Here is a 23828-nt window from a genome sequence, read left to right on the forward strand (position 1 = left end):
ACTGTGGCTCAGGAGGACCTTGCATTGGCAGGCACAAGGTATTCTTGAGCTCTACAGTCTTTTATTTTTTTCTAAAAATAACTGAGCTAGTGGAGAGAGATTGGCTATGGATGCCACACACTGTTGGCCCATGATTAACCATCTCATTTTTGTTGTTATCCAGGTCTTCATTTCCAAGACCTGCATACTTGAATGTGCCATCCTCATCTTGTGTGTTGCCTAGAGATCGTAAACTCTTGTTTTTTGCCTGCACAGTATTTAGTGAAGTGGGATTCCATTCTGATTGAGATCTCCAGGTACTATCAGAATTGAAATGGTTGGTCAGAAAAATTTGAATCTTTTCTAGACATGTCTTATTGTCTTATTATAATGTAATTGAGGAAATTTAGGATAAAAACTGGCCAACTGGCTAGATAATCAGCAGCCCAGAAAACCCAGACAATCTGTGAAAACTCTCTGTGTATGTCTGCTCCAATAATTCATGCTGAATTACTTTTACTCATTGAATAGTGGGTGGTTATCCAAGATAAAAAGCTCTTTTTAATGTCTTTCTGATACATTCCATTGAATTGCTGCTGTATGCCAACATGCTGTGATGTCCCAGAACAAGATAGATCTTCATGTATGTCACACACATAGTGAGAAATTGGAAAATAAAAGATTAGATCAAATTCCCTTTCGTTTGTGCCTGATCCATATTTTTCTGACAGATAATTAGCAGGTCAGGTACAGTACATTTGAGGAGCAAAGGCTCTTATAACCTGTGGATAGTTGGTTTGCCATAGAAGGTAGAATACATTGTTAAAAGAAATTGCAAAAGTTAGATTGCTAGGACTTTGACACTTCTGAAAAGAGATCAGTGAAAAGGCTTGAATTGGCTTTAAGGCAGGACCTAACACATGTCAGTTGTACAGTGCAGTGCATGGGATAAAGGGGAAATTGATTTTATCTAAGGAAAGGCTAACTATTTTAGAGCAGCATGGGATTTTGGATCATTAGAGGGATTAGAATGGACTGATATAAACAAAATACAAGAGGCATTAATGAAGTGTCTCCTCTATGAAGGCTCAGATCCATGAATGAGGTTGTGATATAATTTGCTGTTAGACTTCCAATTAATGATAGTCATTGTTTCATTTGCATTTTTCTTATTAAAATATTAAGTTGAGTAGTACTGATGTAATCAATGATGTATAAAATATAGATCATAGTTTAAGGGCAAGATAAATTTACCTGAAACATACTTTATAGCATGATTCACCTGGGTAGATATTAAGTGATGAAGCAGAAAACTATGACTCAGCATAAACTGTTTAATTCTTTATTCAGCAGGAGACTTGCTTCTGTCTCCAGATTCATGCTTTAGACTGAGAGTGGTTCTCAGCCTCCTATCTCTGTTGAATGAGAGCTATTGAGATGCAGCTGGTCTTGTTGTCTAGATCAGTAGTTTTCAACCTTTTTTATTTCAGGACCCATTTGTAAACATTGGCCAGTCTTGACCCAGTGCCCCTCACTTCTGACTAGCTGCTGCTCCCTCAACCCCCCAGTGTGTAGGGCAGGAAGTGGGTGTGTGGGGCGGGGGAGCTGTGGGGCATGGAAGGCCACAAGCTGCCCCTTGTAGGCTGGAACGCTAACAGCCTGCAAAGGAAAAGCCACAGTTCCCTATGTTTTTTGCTTTTAAAAGAGAATCCATTTTAAAGTTTGTAGATCCATTTTTAAAGTCTGTTTGTGACCCTTGCATATATTTTTGTGACCCACTTTTGGGTTGCAACCCATGAGTTGAGAAATGCTGGTCTAGAGTAGCTTTTCAATTCCACATAGTCCTTGATACTTCCACCCCTATAACAGTAGTATAACTAGAGGGTGAGGTGGGGGAAGGAAGAAGAGGCGTAGTGAAAGTAAGGCACCAGCCCTGGGCACTGACTTAAAGGTGTCCTCCAAAGCCTAATATCCCATTGGGGTAGTGTGATTAAGGCATACCAGTTTTCATAGCCAATGGCACACAAGCAAATGATGTGACTAGCATCACATCTGACCACCTTTGACTTCCCAGCATGAGTGACCATGCAACTAACACTTCAGTGTCATGGGAAAATACAAAGTCTGAATATTCATCTCTGTAAAAATATTCCTCCCTAGTGGAAATCCTGGGTGTTATTCTGCGCTATGATTTCAGGATAATCTGACATCAAATCTGCGTGATAATTTGTTTTCTCTTCAAAATGTGAATAAAATCAATAATTCTATTATCTAATTTGTATACTATCTTGTCTGTGGAACTGCATCCTAAATACAGCCACAGAAACAAGAAAAGAAAGAAAAGCTGAAAAGCACAGAAGCTATATATTTAGTCAAATTGAGCATCAGATTATATAAACTGGTTTATTAGGAAACAGTGTTGTTTAGTTGCTTTAGAGTTGGCTTCTGGGAATCAGGTCTCAAAGTTATTGTTGTACTCTTTAACTTCTCTTATGTTCAGGCTCTGGGCTTACCCATATAGAAAGGGGATTTAATAACAGTAACATGCCTCAGAGGGATATTGGGAAGCTTAACTGATATTTTATGGCACCTGAAAGCTGAATTCATCAAGGGAATCCTATGATGCATAAAAGTGTCAATGAATGGTTTAAGGTTTTTAACCTAAGATTGCACTCCTTGAAATTCACTGCGCACTAATGATAGGTTTAATTTTTGTTTAAAAAAAACAAAACACCCTGCTGCTTTGTTTGATCTTGCAGATCACTGCATATATTGAGCAGGTAAAACTGAGGTCAAGTCGAGTGTTATTACTGTTTGTCAATATTTTTGTTAAAAGTCAAGGGACTTGTACTACCACCCAGCTTTTTGTGTGATAAATGTTAGTAATAATGAAACTGAACAACTGAAGCAAAAAATAGCCAGGACAGCACATGCCAGGCATATCTAGTCTAGATTGGTGAGACTTGGTTTACTACAGATTTAGACTTTGAGCTTCCTTGTGTTTGAAGACCCAATTAGGCCTACCTTGTTAAAGACACAAACACATGAAAGATGGGAATTGGTTCCTATAACACCTGAGCTCCTAAGGAGCTCCTCAAATTAAAGAGCAGCAAACGCTTTTCAGGGCAGTGCAGACCCTCCCTGAAATGGGTTTGCAAATGTTTCTGTATATCTTGAATGTTTGCAGGTGTTGATATTCAGAAAGGCTAGGGCTTTTAAGGGAAGCTGTTTTCTAATGGCCAAATCATCCTATGAACCTATAGCTGAGATCCAGGTATGCACATCTCTGACTGAGCTCTCCCATGGGTTACATTCTCATTCTTCTGGATTTCCCAGACTGGAAAATGGGACTAAGTGCAATATTAGAAAAATCTCCTGCAACCTGTTCCCTGGAGTCTTTGCCACTGTATGCAGTTTGAACTCCAAATCTGTCAATCTGACATGGGTATCCAAGCAGAAGTAAGATCCATGTATCTAGTTATATGTTTGGCGTCATGATAAAATTTGTGCAAATTATGGATGGTTGGTGAATACAGGTATAACTTGAATACTAGTAATAAGAGATGACTCTTCTACTCAAATTTGTGTGTGAATTCAGGAGCTTTGCATTGTATGCAGCTGTGGGGCCAGATTAAGCTACAGTGTTAATTGGTGCAAACCCTATTCATTTAATTCATTCTTAATGTTATTCGTTTGAAAACTATACTTAATTTGATCCAATATTCAAATCTGTACATACATGGAATTTTAAATCCAAAAGACTAGCTAGAAAATGTTAGATCTAATCTGAGGAAGAACATAAAAAGGGCCATACTAGATCAATGCTCCATCCAATCCAGTATGCTGTCTCCAGTAGTGGCAAAAGTGAATACTATACAGGGAGAGCTTCAAATCAGGTCTCTCTCATGTGATCTCTCTTATTCAATACCCTCCTTGGCATCCATCATTTATTAGTTTAGAGATGCCAGAGGAAATATCTCCAGCTGTTCTGTTCAATTGCTATGAATAGATCTATCATCAATAAATTTTCCCAGTTCCTTTTTTGAACCTGGCTATGCAACCTGCCTCTACCACTTCCTGTAGCAGTGAATTCCATATGTTATAACTATGCATTGCATAAAGAACTACTTTCTCTTGTTAGTTATAAACCTGTCACCAACTAATTTCAGTGGGTACCATCTAGTTCTAGAATCCTGGGACTTGGTGGGTGTGTCTACATGTGCAATTAGTGCAACTGAATAAATTCTGGCACAGTTCGTGCCACAGTTTATTGCTCTTGGGTGCAACATTTACATGAGTGCCTGGGACCACAGCACACTGAGCTGGGGCGGCTCAGCCCCAGCTGGCAGGGGGCCTGGGGGTTCTGCCTGCCAGCCCGGAGCTGCTTCACCCTGGCTCAATGTGCTACAGAGGGGCTGGCCGGAGCATGAGGGTGCTACACTGTAGGACTAGCTAGTAGGCAGCCCCACAGTGTAGCATCCTTGTGCCCCAGCCAGCCCTGGTCACTGTCTACACATGTATTGCAGAGCACTAAACTCCACCCTGGGACAGTACTTGTGTCGGGCATTACTATCCTACAGTGGACTTAATTAGTTTACTCTGGCCTAATAGTACTGCCTGTGTAGAAGGTGACCCTTTACTGTAGAACTAATTAGTCAACTCTGTGGTAAAGTGCACATGTAGATGCCCCTGCTAGATAACAGCTTCTGGTTCACTTGGTCCACCCAGTTCATTATTTTATAGACCTGTTAGCAAAGGTGGTTAGAGTATGGTGTTAATAATACCAAGGTCACAGGTGTGATCCCTATACAGAACCACAAGACCTTTCCTTTCTCAGCCAGGGGTTAGACTAGATGACCTCTTGAGGTCCCTCCCAGGCCTACTTCTCTATGATTTTACATCCCCCCTTCAGCCTTCCCTCTTGTAGACTAGAGAATCCTAGCCTTGTCAGTCTCTCCTGGTCTGGCAACTGCTCCAGGCCCCTGATCTTTTTGGTTGCCCTTCTCTGTACCTTTCCTAATTTTATTGTACCCTTTTTTAGATGTGGGGACCACAACTGCACACAGTATTCAAGATGTAGGCATAACATAGCTTTGTATAATGGCATGATGATATCTGTTTTATTTTCAATTCCCTTCTTAGTGATGCCCAGCATTTTATTGTCTTTTTTGGTTGCTAATGCACATTGAACTGACATTTTTAAAGAACTAGCTACGATAATTCCAAGGTCTCTTTCCTGAGGCATAACAGCTAGTTCAGAATCCAGCATTGTGTACATACATTTGAGGTTATTTTTCCCCAGGTGCATTACCTTGCCCTTGTTGAAGGCAAAACTTGACTATTCTCTCTCTCAAATGTTTTTCTTAGGTTGTCAGTCTTCTGCTGCTTGGACATAAGATCACAAGGAAACCAAAGATACAAAGTAATTACACGATTAATACCTGTGAAATTCCATGTTGTTTATGTAGCTCTACAAAATAGATAAAGATAACAAACAATGAGGCACTATGCAGAGTGTTACTGTATAGTACAAAAAATATTGTGCTCACATGCACGGTTTTGAATGTGATATGAGATCCTGAAAAGAACACATATCTATTGAATGAGCCTCATGTATCTGAAGGAAGTTTATGTCGTGAGATACCTATCTATATATATGCATTTTTGGCTCTTGTTATTGCAGTAGCTGCAACCTACCCAATAGACATTTGTTCTTACAACATCCCCCTGAGGTGGAGAAGTACAATTCCAACTGTATAGATCAGTCAGAGTAGAGTAAGGTGCTTGCTTAGGGTCACAGAGGAAGTTTGTGACTGAGCCAGGAATGGACCCCATATCTCTTGAGTCCCAGTCCAGTGCCTCATTCAGTAAACCAGCCATTCTGCTTCCAAGAGCTGTGTCAGAATATTGTGATGTTCTTCTGGAAATTAGCCATTAATATACAATAATTGGAGGGCATGGGAAGCTTTGCTGCAGTGGAGGGTAGAGCTAGATGAACTATTTATAGGCAACATGAACCCAGTTATTTTAACCCTTCACTGCTGTTCACCAGTAATCCAGAGCTGCGTTACAATTTTAAGTAATTTTTCACTATTCAAGATGCTTAATGGTTGTTCTAAACTAACACCTGTGTTTATGGATTGTTTGTAAATTATTCACTGCTATTGTTGCTTCAAGCATTCGCTGTGTGTGCTATTTGGTCACATAAATCATGAGGTATCGTTTCTGCTTCCTGATTGGATGACTCAATTTTTGTTCTTAATTTCTTGTGTGGAAAGTGACACTTTCAGTAGTGCCCTTCCTTGCAAGTTTTTCCTGGAGAAAATCTTTAAGAGGGGGAGTACTGTAAGGTTGTTCTGAGTCTTTGACCAGGCTTGGTTTTAGGGCTTCACTGGCTTATTAGTGGAGAGGTACTTCAGACGTTTCACCTCTACTGGGCCCTGGTCTCCTGACTGTCATTATGAGAAGTTGGCATGAAGCAAGGCTACATATTAATCCCAAGAAGTTTTCAAGAGGAGGTCAGACAGATGGTGATGGGGATGTATTAATCGGGGATGATCCTGCCTTGAGCAGCGGGGTGAATTAGATATCCTCATTAGGTCCCTTCCTGCCCTATGATCTGTCTCCCTCTTTCACTTTAAGTGGATTGGAATAATATTCTTAAATAATGTAAACTTTGAAAAAAACTAACTTCAGACTGATCCCTGTGGTAGAGACAAAGAACTGAATGATTCATCCCTAGTGTTTTGGTGGGAGTTCCTATCTACAAACAGTCCCATCATACTGACAAATCCCATTCATGGAGATAGGTTTTTTATGAGATACAGGATTGAGGGATGAGACCTTTCAACAAGCCCTGTAGGCCATGTGTACCCATATAAAATATCCCACGCATTTCATGTCAGATTGGTTGCTTATGGTCTCATAAGCAACCACCCAGAACGTAGGGGTAAGCTAATGGCATGAAAGTAGCCAGGTTTAGAGTATTGGTTCTCAACCTTTTTAGATTTGAGGCACCTCTTGATAGACTTAAGGCACCCCTGGATGAACCCAAGGACACACCTCGGGATATGCCAGCTCTTAGTTTTTCCTATTTTTCTGACTATAGAAAAACAATACAGTAGTTTTTCTCTTGCAAAGAACTCAGAAAGACCACAATTGTGGGTTTCTATTTGAAATCTCTGGGTTCATCTAGCATTCTGCTGCACCCTTCAAATGATTTCAAGGCACTCCAGGGTGCTGTGGCACCCTGGTTGATAGTCACTGGTTTAGAGGTAAAAGTAGAGCTATTTCATTGTAGTTTTGCACAAAGAACTCTTATAAGCCTCCTTGTCTCTTGTTCTAAGCTTGAACTGTAAGCGCTTTGTGTCCCTGGTCCATGCCTGGGGTTTCTAAATACTAACTCATTGCAAATATTAATGGAAAAAAAATATTTCCCACTTCTGCTACTCTGGCACTGAGTCACTTCATGCAAACAAGTTATTATGGGTTCCCCCCTTCCTGGTTGTGAGGCGCAGGTATAGCAGCTTCCAGTCTGCTGCAATGGAATAAATTGCTCATCTGTCCACTCCAGATCCCAGTGTAATTTACACTGTTGTACAAAGCCAGTGCAACTTACATGGATGTAAATATGTTGTAAACCTAATATTCTGTATTTTATGCTATTTTTAGCTCTTAGGTTTTTGTGTTTTTTGGCTGTGTTTATCTGCCTTCCTAAAACAGTGCTTAAAAACTTGACTTCCCGATTTAAGATTTGTTTTGTATTCTGTGGTTGTGTCTGCATGAGATGCTATGTCACCATACTGACGAGCTATGGCGATGTAGCTTCGGCAGGCACTAACCGTGCCACCACTGCTACTAAGCAGTAGCAACAAGCTTATTGGTACTGCACATTAGGGTCAGAAATGACCCATGTGCTGCCAGGACTGCACAGTACCAACTGCACAGTGGGGCGCATGTGTAGATGCACCCTGTGATCATCAACAAGAGGTAAATTTACTATGGTTGCATGAAATGCCTATGCCCACAAAGCTATTGGGTAAGCTTTGTCTTGGGTAAGGAACAACTCCACTGTAAGCATTTGTTAAACTATTCTGGGCTCTGACATTTTCTAGCCTATTGCTAGCCTGATAACATTTTAGCATGACCTTCTTTTGAGTGCCGCTTACTGTCCAAAATATTTCATGCCTCATTTACCCTCTGTCACATTTTGGTTCATCAGAATATTTTCTGGTTTATGCATACACATATTCTCTGCACATATTGAACCAGGTGAAATCTTTACACCTGTACCCAGCTGATACAATTTTTTAAATTTTCCTTAGCTGTATCATTTAGTAGGCCTGTGCGAAGTGGCTAGTATTTACTTTGGATTTGGATTTGGCTGATTCAGGGGACAGTGATTCGATTCGGTGATTCAAATCACTTTCCTGATTCAATTCAGCTGAATCTGATTCAGAGTTTCAGCTGCTGCCGAATCTCCGAATCACATAGGCCCCATTCCCTGCCCACTCCCCCAGTCCCACCCGCCCCAGCTCCTGGCAATTTGAAAAAAAAAGAGCCCCGCTGCCCCATGCCACCTGGAGGGGGGGCTCTGCCATGACCCCCCTGGCCCCCGCCCACTGTCCCAGCCCCCCCGCCATGGCTGCCTTGCCCACCCCAGCTCTGGCCCTTTAAGAAAAAAACCCCCCCAAAAACCCTGGGCTCACTGGCTCCTGCCTGGTGGGGGGTGATCCCCGCTGCCCCGCACTGCATGGGGAGCACTGCCCAAGCCCCCAGAAGCCTTGAGGCTGCTGCAGGAGCCAGTGAGTCTGAGGGTTTCTTTTTGGGTTTTTTTTTTTAAAGGGTGAGAGATGGGGTGGGTGGGGCAGCCATGAAGGAGCTAAGATAGGAGGGAAGGGTTGGGGGGGCTCATGGCAGAGCTCCCCATGCAGTATGGGGCAGTGTGGATTGCCCCCCCGGGCTGCACCCAGTGAGTGGGGGCTTTTTTTTAAGGTGCTGGGAGCTGGGGCAGGCGGAGCAGACGTGGGAGGGCTTGGGGAGCGAGCTGGGGTCAGGCAGGGCTGGGGGAGAAGGGAGGGGATAAGGCCTGACAGGGGTCCCCCCATAGTCCTTTCCCCCTCTCCCCCACCCCCTACTTACCGGCACAGAGTCCAGGTCCAGCTCCTTGCTGCAGTGAGCGAGGACTGCCCGAATCACTAAAGCTCTCCACATCTTTTCCAAATTCATTCGGAGATCTTTGAATTGATTTGGACCTTTTAAATGGTCCCCTGACTCGATCCAGATTTGGCCACCGAATCAGGCCAAATCTCCTAATCAAATCACCACTGAAAACTTCACACAGCCCTATCATTTAGCACTACTTTAAAGGTGACTTGCTTCTAACAAGTGGCCTCTGACTTGACTGAAATGCTCAGGTCAGCTCTTGCTCTATTTAAAACCTTTTAATTACATCAAACTGAATTCTGTGAGGGTTGTCTCTGACCATGCTCTTGATAAGAGCTATCGTGTATGCTGATAATTTCCTCCACCAGGTGCCCATCTGATTTGGTTGTTCTGTCAGACCCTTACAGCAACCAGAAAGTCTAGCATGCAGCTTTTTCTCATGGCAATTAATGCATGGCAATGTCACATAATGATGAAATCCAAAATTAGATCTGTATAGAAATTGATGTTTAATTTTTTTTTGCTTGGGATTCCTGCTTTCATTTATCATACCTTTTCTCTCTTTCGTAGTTTGATATTTCCTTACTAATTCACCACCTCTGCTTTTGAAACATGGTGAGTGCTTAGTACTGTATACTGCTGCTCCTCACTTAATGTCCTAGTTACGTTCTTGAAAAATGTGACTTTAAGTGAAACGATGTTAAGCAAATCCAATTACGTCACAGTAGTTACCTACTAGCAGACAGCAGCCAAACAATGTTATAACCTAATGCTGTGTGACTTTAAATGAGTATGTTCTCTAATAGATCAGTTGGGATGACATTAAGTAAGGAGTATCTCTATTTCAATTAACATCCACTGAACTTGGATACTGTTTTCACTGAAATAACACAGATATGGTTTCTTAGGATTTGCCAGACGTTTGCCAGCTATAAACTTCTCATGGAGATAGAGTGGTTTTAATTCTCTTGTACAATGCATTTGTTTGCATAACATTTTATGACGTGCTGTGATGCTGGGGCTATTGAGAGGCTTAATTCCTTGACATTTGCCAGGACTTTGCAGTTGCAAAAAATAAAAAATAAATAAATAAAGGGAGGGGGGATGTCTGGCATGAAATGAAATGTTTTATTTGATGGAAACAAAATATTTATTTTCAATGTTGAGTGGTTTTTAGCCTTTTTAAATAAACCTGAGGGAAATTTTGAAATGAAAAGTCCTTTCAAATTGAACTGTTGTTAAAATGAAAGATTTACACCTTTGAGGTTTTGCCCTCTTCCCCCCCCTCCTGATAAATAAAACAGTGAGGCCTACATTAATTCTTTAAAATGTCTTGGTGTTGCCAAATGTTTCTTTCTCAAAAAAAAAAAAAAAAGTGTTTCATGTGAAAAATTTTGGCCAGATGTTCTCCATTTTTTGCTGTACCTATGGATTTTGTGTGTTAGCACTGAGATACTAAAGTGATCATCAGTGGCAGTATAAAACACACAGGTAAATAGTATGCTTTTAATTAGGTAAGGGTCAAATCATTGTTACAAGCCATATCTACTGGAGGAAAGGGGAGATAGATGGAAGGAAGACCAGCTGAATTCAGAGTAGCTGTTATCCTTCTTATCTTTTGTACATAGCTGTAGTTCCTTTTTCTGGTCAAAAGCAGAGTTTATAAAATTATGGATGCAGTAAATATTCTGAACTTGTGTCAGACCTAGAGTTGTTCTGAATTTTCAGAGCAGGGCGAAAAGGAAAAGCTTGTTTTTCAGCAGCTGACTGGTGTCCGGCGCTTGGGATTCTGTGGCTTGGGGCCATGAGTTCATCCTCGAGGTGTTGTTCCTGGATGTACATATGGAAATGTCTATTCCATTTTCTTCTCCCTCTTGGTTTTCATATTTACATACCTGTACCTTTCATTTACTATGCAAACATTGCTGATTAACCATATTTATTTATAGTTAGTTTATTTTACTGCATCTGGGTATGTTTTTGTGTTTTAAGTATTTGCTTTGCAAGACTGGAGAGTTCAATGCCTTATACAATGCAGGTGATTATTTACATAACAGCAACTTAACCAAACAATTTTGAAAAACTGCATTCTTAGCTTTGATTCACTCTGCCAGTGCATAAACTTCCATATCTGCACTTTAAATACCACATGAGTACATAGAAAAAAATGGAAAAGTAGTGAAAACTTGTTTTTGCTTATTTAATGATTTCTGTACATCATCTCATAAACAATTTTTAAAATGAATAAAGGCAATGTGCATCTGCAAGCAGAGCTGCAGGAAATATCCATTTCAAATTCGAAAGGCTTTTTCCTTGATTCCCCTCAATATTTTGTAGCTGTGAAAATATAACTCCATAAACTTAGTACTTTTCTTCAATTAGTACTCTTCTATTTTAATCTCCATCAACATTTCATTACACAATTTTGTGATGTTTGTTTGTTTCAAGCAGCATTCTTTAGCTTACATCACGTGATTTGTTGCTTGCTTTTTTTTGCCAAGGTTCCTGATTGATTGCTTAAACAATTTGAATGCTTCTCTTAACCAAATTCCATGTGTTTAAAGTTCTTAAGTTGCTACTTCTCCCTGCACAATGATTTTCAGTGCTTTTGAAATGATGGTCTACAATGTTTTGACTGCCTAAATATACAGCATGTGAAGTGCTGTGTTTGATAGGAAATTATTAATTATAGACTTGTGTATCTATACTTTTGCAGTGGATGGACTGATGTACTAAGTCTATATACATATCTAGAGAGAGAGGGAGACACTCAGTATCATATATAACATATATAAATAGTATATTATATATGTTAGATATAGTTCTGAGTGTGTGTGTGTGTGTGTGTATGTGTATATACATACATACATGTGTATGAGTGTGTGTGTGTGTTTGTGTGTGTGTGTGTATATATATATATATATCACAAAATCAAAGTGTGTACCAAAGCTATACTGTGGCAAAATGACATATAATAAACTATCCCTTCACCATATATATATACTATATATACTATATATATGGTGAAGGGATAGTTTATTATATGTCATTTTGCCACAGTATAGCTTTGGTACACACTTTATTTGATTTTGTATTTTCCTTTTAATCTTGGAAGCATGGAAATGTTATTTAAAGGAGAAGCAGAATGGTATGTTTAATATAAATCTAATATCTTTGAATAAAATTAGAACTGTAAAATTAGAACTGTATGAATCATGAATGAATTCTAAGTTAAAAACATTTATCCTTTTTCATATTTTTGTGTATGGCTCTCTAAAAATAAGAACTTTTAGGGGAAAAAAGTCTTTATAACACAAAGTATATCCCAGAATGAATTTTAATCACCACCCTTTAATTTTCTTAATAAATAGAAATGTGGAAAGAACCTTAACTATAGTGGTGCTAATGGGCTCTGTGTAGCAACCAAGAATAGCTTCCTAATTACAACTGGGAGGTTGCCCTTTAAGCACCCTCTGGCTTAGCTAGGACCCAGATTCCAGAACCTGTCAAAATATTCCTTTGGTAAAGGCATGCAAAGTATTAGGTATGTAATTTCATCAGTTTGGATTACTAGCCTAGGGTTGTTTAAAAGCAGGTGCTAAGAACAGAAGTATCAGTTAAAGTACTATATATGACCAGAATGATTTATAATCTCAGGTTTAAGGAGAAAAAAATACTTAATGTACATCAGATGAAGAAAGCGTGGTCATAATTAGACATATTTTAAACAGTAGCACTTTAGGCTTACTAGCCACTGACTGTTCATTTGCTGTCGCTTCTGTAATAATATTTTGCAGTGGGTAGTTGTGTTAAACCCACACAAAGGGCCATATTCTGTGCTCCTAGCCAGCTTTTTATAATGTTCAGTCTGGAATGACCTTTAAAAGCCAGATAATATTTTATTTACCTTTTTTCTCCCATTTACTGTTAAATGTTAATGAAGGTAAGAGATTCAAATCCTTGCAAATAAAACATTTTAATTGGCTTAAGTGTAACATTAACAGTAAATTGGCTACTTTACATGCAAGACTTGAAAAGCTCTTTAGTAGTGCTGGGGCACATGCTTCGCTGTCCCTCCCTTCTGTCTACAGACATAGACAAAAGTTTATGGCAAATGTTTTATTTACTTCCTTCTGATTCCACAGTTCAGCAGTGTATTGCTGAAATAGAGAGGTCGAATGTTTTGGGTATTGATGTGTCCATGTAGGTGGTATTGAGTCCTATCAAAGGAGTAAGGTCAGCTCTGAAAGAGATGAACAGCTTCCATGAGCTGTTGCTTCCAACCTTAGCCTTCGGTTAATTTCTGAAAACACACAGTGATGTATCCCAGGTTTGAATCTCCTTTGCATGTACTGGCAAGGCTGTTGGACTTCGTCAGAGATTTCTGTCAGTTTGAACTTAATTCTGTCACTGATTTTTTTGACTTGCAGTATTATTTGTCATTTGCTTTAGAGATGGCCAAATCCTCCATTCCTTACTTGAGAAAACTTTCCCCCAGAAATGACCGAAGAAACAGTTTCACTGTATGGGCTGGAGAAGCCCATGCAGCTGTGGAAATGAATCAGTCTCTGAGCAGTGCAGATAATCCTTAGAGCTGTGTTGCACGCAACCTGGAGTCTCTGCCTTTGTGTGAGCTTCCTGGAGCCTGCGCCTCTCAAAGTGAAAGCACACTGGATCCTGTTTCCAGTCAGGCCCTCCACACCCCTAAAATGTGGGATAGAAATTGCTCTGACAACAGCAGCAAACTGCATAACCAGTCGGTGTTATCAGGTGCAGAAGGTGTGTGCATCTCATAACTGGTTAGCTTTTGCTCTCATAATGTTTGGGATCCTGAGACCTTATTGTAGACTTCCTGTAGGGAAAACAGGCTCTTTTGGACTAAGTCTCTAACCTGTATCTGTATGCTTTTCTTTCCTTTTTTAATATTCATATTTTAAACAAAGAACATAATTGGTACTGAAAAGATTACTTTGAGTAATACAGTGCAGTCTCGCAACTGAAACAAGCCCTGTGTGAATAGCCACCTGAGTATGTAATTACTACTGTTAGGCATTGAGAGAAACTGCTGAACTCATCAAATTACAAATCAAATACATTTTAAATGATTTTTAAATCCAGCCTTATTCCATTGCAGTCGGTGGCAAAATTTCCAGTGATTGTATGAAAGCAGAATCAGGCCCTTTGTTGTATAATGCCAAATCTAACATACACATTAAGAGGATCTAATGTTCCTCAGCTAACAAGATGCTGACTGTTGTATAATGGTAGTATTACCACGTTGCCAGGTTCCATGCTTTCTTTAAAAAAAAAAAAAAGTTAAACTTTGGTTACATCTTGTTCTACAGAAAAAAGTACTAGCTAACATACCAGCCCTGCAAAATGTTCTTTTGCTTAATAAAGCTAAAAAGGCAACTATTGTATTGTGGTTCTAGTACAGCTGACTGAAAACTAATAAATATGTTTCATTACAATTTTTTGAAAATGTTTATTTCTTTAGAAACTTTTAAGTAAATATTTTTTTTATTTTGGCCAGCCTGCCTGCCTTTGTTTCTCACTTCTCCTTCATGGATGAAAAGGGGAAAATGAAAATTAAAAGAAGTTTTTTTTGTTTGTGTGTTTTAAATTCCCTGGCCTTCTGTATAAATGACTGTTCCCTTCAAGCTCATTGAAATCATGTTGGGGTGGAGCCCAGTGTAGAGTTACTCTTTCCCCTTCAACTGGGAAGAGAAAAAGATATTATTATACTGCTAAAATTAACTAGAATTCAGGGAAGGGGGACAGAAGCAGATCCTGAAAATATCCACAACTCCTTTTGTGTTAACTGACTATATTACATATTATTATAATATTCTCTCTCCATCGCAATCTATTTCAGTATAATGTTCAAATCCAGAATCAAGCATCAAGCAACTAAACACTGTCTAATGGACCAATTCCTAGAGACAGCCTTTCCCAAGCTTGAGTACTCTGTGTGACAAACATCATGTGACTAAGGTGAAGCAGCCCAGAAAGATGCTTCTTTCTAATGTTGAACAAAGTATTTTTTTAACAAAGGAAGACCACTTCACCCTAACTAGCTTTTTTGGGCTGGCAGTGGGAAGGTGTCCATTGGAAAGTCGGTTACAGCTACTTACTCTCAAACTGTCCTGACCCTGAAATAACCTAGAACAGCCTTTGTTGGCTGTTCTGCTTAGGAAAACTAGCTACTGTTTATACTTTTACAGGACTAGAGGGGTTGTACCTTGTGGAAATATGTATCTAGGAATGTACACATGAGAATCTAAAGTTATTTTTTGTGGAATCTGTTAATGGCAATGCATTTATATTCACAATACATTCTGTGCTTGCCAGCCTGGTAGTACTCTTTCGTACACTTATGACTGGAGTCATTTTATTCAGAATGCCTTTGGACATGTATACCTCATTGCATTCCTGCTGTCCCTTGAATCATGTAGCCCAAAGGGAGAATTTGCAATTGGGAGAATTTATCCTAATATTTTAAGCAGTTTGTTCAGCTTTAGTTCAAATAAGGATTTAAGGACCCTTTAGAAGGAGTCCCACTGCTGCCAGCCTGGACAGTGTTGCAATTCTGTCACTTTATCAGTATAAATTGAAGATAAAAATATAACAACATAAGGCTTCTCCTGCTAACTCTTTGGAATAGTCCAGTTTACTTCATTCTGACTACTGCAGTGAGTAAGGGGGCAATTTGAAACACTTTTTTTTCTGTTATCTGTTCAGATTTGTTGTATAAAAACAATGGAGCATATTAAAAAAAAACATATACACAGTGAATACTCTAAACTCTGTCACTGCTCACATCTTCCTTTGACATCCATGGGAGGTGGTTCCCTGTGTGCAAACCAAACTCCCTCTTAGGCATTTTGGCAAATGACCATCTGTGACTCCTATAATCAGTTCTTACAAGCAGGTCTGACTGTCCCCCTACAGGTTCTTAGCACTGGGTATTCATTTTGATCTTGCTTCAAGGATGGGAGGAAAACTCTGTCAGAGCCCAGACCTGATCCAGTAATCCAAAGATACACATAGCAGCTACTTAAATATGTAATAATACTTCCAGTATCACAGTTACTTGATGGTTTGAGGGAATCCAATTTTTACTACCTTCAAAATGCAGGGATGTGCAAACGCATTTTGCAAACATATCTTTGATTATCAGGATTCCAACAGTTTAGCTGCTTTTGGAATCAACTGATGTAAATGGGCTTGGGACTATTTCACGTTCTTAGGTTAAATAGTTTGATTCTTTGCTCCCATGTCAGTGCTTTTATGCCTTAAGGAACTCTTGACCTTTATCTTAGTCAGAGGTTATTGACTAAGGCCTGGATCCTGCAAATTCTTTGCTGTTTAGATCGCTTGCCCCCCCCCCCCCCCACTATTCTTGCTTACCTAGTTGATTTAAATGTAAGCTCTCTGGGGACAGAGCCAGCCTTTTATTCTGTGTTTGTATCAAGTCTAGTATAATGGTCAAGTCCTTATCTGGTGGCCTTCAGGCACTGCCAAAATAATATTATTATTATTATTGTTGCTGTTAATGATGATAATACATGAGCTTAAACTTGTCCCATTTCAGTCAAATGACTCATGCTGAAAGTTCGGTATATTTGCGTTTGAGGCTCAAGAGTGCTGCTGAGAAGTTTTATCCCCTATAGAGCAATGTGTAACTATCTTTAATATAGAAACAATAACTGTCCCAGAAAACTGAATCTTTGCAAAGTGGCAGGAAAAACATTCTTTGGCATTTTTTTTCTTCTATCAGTTTCTTATTTAAAACTCTTCTGTAAAATATCACTTAGCCAATTTCACGTGCAAGTTCTTTTTTCTTAAATAAAAACACTCCATAGAAATTAATTAAAAATGTACCCTTTGAATCTTTGTGGTCTTGCAAGCTTAGCTAAGCTTGTCTGTTAAATTTGAGTCATCATAGTAAATATGCTCAGTATCCCTATCCTGCACAGTATGTGTATTTCTCCAGTGCCTTGCAAGTACCCTATTGTCAGGAGCAACCAGGGGAATGCAGAATTTGCCAGTGTCTTGTTAGGAAAACATTTTACAAGTTTGGGAAGTTTGTTCTGTAGAAAGTAGCATCGGTGACCCAATGAGCAATATGCTTGATCAAGCCCTCATAGGCTTTTAGGAACTATTGAGCACAATGTTAATCTGAAATATCGCTGAAAGTGGTTAAGACAGGCATTGTGAAACATGGCTTTTCTGTGTACTGTGTACAGCTATTTGAAAATTTAATTTGGCGAAAGGTTGGATTTCTCAGGATCGTTCTGCAAATCAAACCACAATCAGACTGAATCCTTAGAACAAAGGCAGAAATATTTTGCATTTGAATATAAAACCTATCAAGTGGGTGGTGGGGAGAGAATGGGTAAATAAATACAAAACCTCTTAAGGGTTTCTTTCTGGGTTGGTTTCAAGAATGTCCCACAAAACAGGTTTTCATGGTTGTATGGGGCGAAGTGATGCCATTCAACTTTCTTTCCTTTCTTTAGAAATTCTGAAGAAACTGTTGAAAACAGCTTCTGAGCTTTTACTAAAATAGTTTCCAGAGATGAGGAAAATGAGAGAATGCATACACAATCTTAGACAAATGATCTGCTCATATATTGAAGTCTGGATTGTAAAATGACTGCTGTGCCTTCCAGTGAATGAATATTCAGTGCTTCCCTGCTGGGTTGGCTTTTCCTATTTGAACCAGCTACTGTTCTGCACTGTGATTCACTTGTTACCAAATTAAAGTCTTTACACACATGGGAGATCCAACTTTATAAAGTCAAATTTTTGAAGTGCTTTCTGGTCAGCCACTGTGCCTGTCACAATCTTCATAACACACTGAATTAAGTTTAAAATATCATCCATGTGTGTTGTTTTTTCTTGGCTGTTGAGCAGTCTCTCTGTACATCATGCATTTTTCTGTTGACACTACATGTCACTTAGCAACCCAGTGAAAGGCCCTATATGCATTGATTGCACACAATTGTCTTTATGGGGTGGAAGTGTTAAGTGAATAAACCCCCACGGGTGACCAGACGGTCATTCCTCTCATGTTGATAATCTGTTTACATCAAAATATTGTTTACTCAGCTCTCTGATCTTCAGGAATTTACATGAAGCTGAAAGAATACAGTTAACTCCCAACACTCTGACACACAACTATGAGCTGTATTTACTTTCTCGAAGATAGCTAGATTAGGAAGAAGCAGGTTGTTGGTTTTTTTTAACTTAACTTTCCCAGATAAAGCATTAAAGTGCATTTGACAGTTAACCACAGATGATAATGCAATCTTTATGCTATGGTTTTCATCATAATGGAGAAGTTACAGGGCTGTCACTACACCATAGAGAAAGAACCTTTCCTGCAGTCTTAGCACAGTCTTTTAGCACAGTCTTAGTATTCTTTGTCAGTGCTCCTACCAAAACACCTTCTGAAAAGTGTAGTGGTTTTATACAGTTTTTTTAAAGTGTGTTAAAAGTGGAGCTTTCTAAAACATAAGGTCAGGCTTGTCAAAGATATGAGACCCTCCCAAGAGATTTAAAAAAAATGTTAATAAAGATATTCATGTGCAAAAATAATTGTTTAAGAATTTTTTTTGCTTGTCATATGCTTGAGTTATTGTTTTTTTGAGTTTAAGAAAGACTTCTCTATTGACTTCTGTCAAAGACATAACTTTCAATTCTCTATATTAATTGGTGTTTTTGCAAGGGCTCTGAAAATTTAATAGCCTTAATGGGGGGGGGGGGTCCTTTTTACTATAAGAGATTTGGATGAAAAATCCTTTTATTTGACAAGATTCCAAAAACACATACCCTGAAGTAGGTGAAGTAGTCAAAAAATGGCAATCTGCTATGAATTTTTTACATCTGATATTTTGAAGATGCATTTTTTTCTTTAAAGGTTATACTGTAGCAATTGCCTTAACTTAGTGGTAATTCTAAACCAATTTACACAAGAGTTATTAAAAGTATTTATATTCAGCAGAACCTTAAAGGCCAAATTTTGTGTACCTTTTTCACATAACCAGTCCCAATGATTTCAGAAGCACTACTCCAGTGAGTGAAGTAAACAGGATTCAAAGCCTCTGAATCTTTAAAGGGGCTTTGCAAATCAGCTTTATACCATATTGCATCTGTGTCAGCAGTACAACTTGAGCATTTTGGGATTGTGAAATGAAAGGCCACACACGCATGTGTGTCTTACAATGTGTGTTTTCTGAAGTCAGTCTAAATCAATCTTTGCAAAGAACAAAGAATAAATTATCTGAATTTCTCATTATCTTCCTCATCTTGTTCCTATTGAAGTCAGTGCTCAAAGTCCTCGTTACCCAAAGTGAATAGTTTCACTGAATCAAATTCATTCCTGGTGGACTCAGTGGAGTTATTTATACCAGTGATTACTTTGGCCCTCTCAACTTCAATGGAGCTTCTCAAGTGAGTGCGGCAAGCTGAGTTTAACCCAATGATGAAATTCTTATTGTCTTCAGTAGGAGTAACATGGAGCCGTATGTACTCTCCAAATGTCAGTGAACAGTAGAAACAGAGTAAAGTGTCAAGATGTGTACAAAGTGAAGGTGTATCTGTATCCTGGATTATGTACAATGCTAGCAAGCATGGGAAGATAATGCAAGCTTCTTTTCTGGGCTTTCGGATATCTGTAAGATAAAGCTAATGACTACATGTTGGAAGATAAAACTGATAAATTAGATTTTAGTGGAATCACCTCAAAACTCTCTTTCTGAACATTAACCATGTGGCTGATGGCTTTTGCCTAGTTCAACAGCTAAACGAATGACTGCTTCTATAAACATTTCACTGTTACAAGTTGGATTTTTCACAGCATTAACTTTAACAACATGGGGGTTTGTAATGTTATAAAACTTTAAACTGACATTTTGCAAGACTGCTAGTTACAAGAAATGAGAAAAGAAAATGGGGCTAAAAGTATGACAATCTCAAGCTAAAACTGTCCTCTTAAAAGGCTTCTTGTAAATTAATTGGAAAACCTGTGAGAACATTACTTCTGTTTCACGTGAAAATTTTACTATGTTCTCAGGGTAGATTGTTTTTTAAGGGAAAAATTGCCAACTCGTCTTAAGTATCCAGAACTGGTTTAAAATATGGCTGGGGGTTTTTAAATCTAATTTACTAGAAAATATTGATTTTTTTTTTCTTTGTCTCAGAAACATTACCGTGTATCTCTAGGGACTGAACTGACTTGGCTTGAAAATGCCAAGAGGAACTTATGAAAACTTGTTTTCTTTCTTTTTCTAAAGGCCAATTCGTAACTCTCGCTAATTGAAAAGGAGCCAAATATACCTGGTTTTTTCTTTCTATTAAAAAGTTTGATAGCTCAAGCCAAATACTTCCAGGGCCTCCTTTATAAAAATTTAATTAGTAAATTGCACTTTTCCCCCGCAGATATTTTCTAGCATACTATAGGTGATGCCGTTTTTAAGTTACACTCAAGTGTATTCAGAAAAGATATTTTTTTCATTTTTAAAAACTTGATTAAATTAAAGTTTTGTTTTGAGGAAGTTTGGGGACTTTTGAGTGGGTGCAATGAAGGTATGGGGAGAAGTTGTAAAATGCTGACCCTTTATTTGAATTGCCACGTTTTGTGCTTTATTGGTGCTTTCTCAACTTATACCAGCTTTGTCTGCCTCAGTATTTTATTCATTCAGACAAAATTCTCAGTTTTCTGAGTCTAATGATGTTGACATATTAAAATGGTAGGGAGAAGACTGCAGTCTGAGCCCCTCCTTTAGCTAAATGTTATCTGCTTAGGCTAATATTGCAATTGCCACCCACTGACATAATTTGTTTCACAGTCACAGCCTGGCAGCATGAATCAAATGTTGACATTCTAATTTCATGCACACATGGGTGTTTGGCTGAGCAGGCCTCGGCTTCTAAACCATTCACTCCATACCTGTGTAAATCAGGGAGACAAGGCATTTTCACAGCAGCCTAAAGGGGAAGTTGCTACCTTCTTGCAAGGATACTTGGACTATTTAAAGGTATACTGCCTTTTATTTTCCCCTTAGCAGAGCAGAACTCCCAGGAATGGCTGTGCCATTAAGCTAAATCAATGTGGTGGGGAAAAGAAAACTAGCATTAAAAAACAAACAAACAAACAAAACTTTTATAATTGGCATAACTGTATCTTCCAGATTTTTCTATTAATCACTGCAATCTCACTTTCAAAACTCCTTTTAATATTTTTCTTAAAATTATTATAAAAACGTTTTATGTGAACTTCGTATATGAGATTAGCTAGCTGTTTTGGCTGTGGTCCTAGAAAGCAAAGCCTTTTATTTATCTATATAATAAGTACAGCCTGGATAATATAAGTGAAAATATTACATGCTGCCTCACTAAGGGGCTTCAAGTGTGGTCAAAAGCAGCCATCACTATGGGGAAGATGATAATTCAGATTCCATGCCTGTCTAATCTTTCACTCCTTTGCTGGGGCTAGTAATAACTGCCATCAGTATTGTGTACAATCTGTAACACAGACAGTTGCCTATCAGGCACCAGATGGAGGCCATCAAGCTCAAATATGGGCCACCAGATTTCTATCATTTGATAAAATGATATGTGATCACTACTCACATTCCAGCGTCAGCCCAGTTTTCTGCTTGGTCCTCCTGTCCTTCCTCACTGTGGAGGATGAACCCAACCACTCTGGAGATGAAAGGGCATGCAAAAGTCTGGTTTCAGTTCAGAGAGCTCCAGAACAGGCAGAGGCAGGAGCCCACAGTTTCAGCTATAGAAAACCTGTACAAAGGGAAAAATTTCAGGCACTGGATTTGAGATTACTGTACACTGGGCTTGTAAAATGATCATTTACACTTGTACAATGCCTGGCATCTGGAAAGATCTCAAAATACTTTTCATATTATATACATACAGTAACACTCAAATGCAGCTTGCTCTGGAATAGAAGACAGAATAGATCTGGCATATACAATGCTGCATAATAGTGCGAAGAGACAAGGTTTTAGCCAGGACAGTTGGCCAAGTCATACTTTGTGCGAAGTGCCAGAACTTTCAAGTCCATTCAGTGCAAAAAGGATCTCATCCAAAGGAATGACACACAGAGTAAATTGTTAAGAAGTGAATTTATCTCTCTTAGAAAGAAAGAGGCTGAGTCAAGCCTGCTGGACTGGATGTGAGGTTTCCGGGAGTGTAGAGGCTTCAAACTGGAAGCTTAGATTACAAAGCCATCCTTAGCAGAGTTCCGTCTCAGCCAAAGGTCTTGCTAGGAGCCAGGGATTTGCTTGCAACATTTTGCAGCACTCGATGTGAATATTTTCATTAGTTTTTGATTACTGATATTTGTACCCCCTGAGCTGTGCTTTGGTCCAGGCTCAGCTGGGGCTTCTGTTGGCTTTTATCAGCAGGAATCCAGTACACAGTCCAAAAGATGAAAAATTAGCAGCAACAGATAGTAGCTTCTGTTCCTCTCCACAACATAGAAACCAGCATAATGTACAAATTGGGTAGCTTGGGGGTGCCATGGCCTGAGTAACTAAGGAATGCACTAGTTTGACTCCTCCCCTCAGCAGCTTCTACCAGTGGTGTGTGTTCCTGTGGCTCTTGATGGCTTGATCTGAGTTGTCTTGACAGCTGCACAGTTATGTGCAATCCTTAGCATGTTTATCAGCAGAAAAGTCAGTATATTTTAAAAAAGAAAAGAAAAGAACACTTTCTTAATGGATTTGCTTCACGGTCTCATTTGACAAAAGGGAATGGGGCAATTGGCATGTTTACTAGCTTACTTTAATGCCAGTCATGGATTTTTTCTGTTCATATTGCACAGCTATAGCTGTGCAATCTGGATGATTTTCTGCCTCGCACATCATCAGAAGGATCAGTAGTGAGACTAGGGCTGCAGGGGTGCTTTCTAGTGTTCCTACAGCTGATGTAAGAAGCAAAAGGGATCTGAGACACTCAGCTGAGCCTGCAGTGTCAGCAGTTAGAAGAAACATCGTTTGATTTGAAATTTGAACAAATTAGATGCGGGTGGTTCAATGAGATGAACCAAGGTATCAGGGGCTATTAGTCTTCTCTGTCACCACACACTTCGGCATTGGGATTTATGTACGTACCCACCATTTCCCATCCACCATGACACAGTTCTGCATTTCAGCTCCAGGAAGTGAGGAAGTTGCTGTTCTTAAGATGTAGACCAGTAGAAGTGTCAACATTCCTCCTATTGCTTAGAGGCATTTTTTTTTATATTTCTCCTGGGCTCCCATGCACACTGAGAAGGCCATCCTTCACCCAAATAATGAAACAAAACCATCTCTGCCATGACTCTTCTCAAAACATCAAAGGGACCCCAAAGCAGGACTTAGCGAATGGCCCCACATCAGTGTCTCAGAGTTGGCAGATATCAAATGTTAGCAAATCCTTTGGACTCACCCATTTGCTTGTGTTAGTGGCAGCAAATTTTATTAAAGTTTAACAAGGCAAAAACAAGTAAGGATTGTGGGGGGGGCGGGTTCTTATTGCTTTTCCTTTTTTCTTGCTGCTTTATTTATTTCTTTGTTTGTTTTTTGCCATCTGGTTAAGCCACAAGATGAAGAGAGCTGGAAGGAAGATTTTTCTGTTTTGTTTCTTGTTTTTGGATAATGAGAACCTGGCACAGGGGC

Source organism: Alligator mississippiensis, chromosome 11 (genome assembly GCF_030867095.1).
Source record: "Alligator mississippiensis isolate rAllMis1 chromosome 11, rAllMis1, whole genome shotgun sequence".
Taxonomy (NCBI): domain Eukaryota; kingdom Metazoa; phylum Chordata; order Crocodylia; family Alligatoridae; genus Alligator; species Alligator mississippiensis.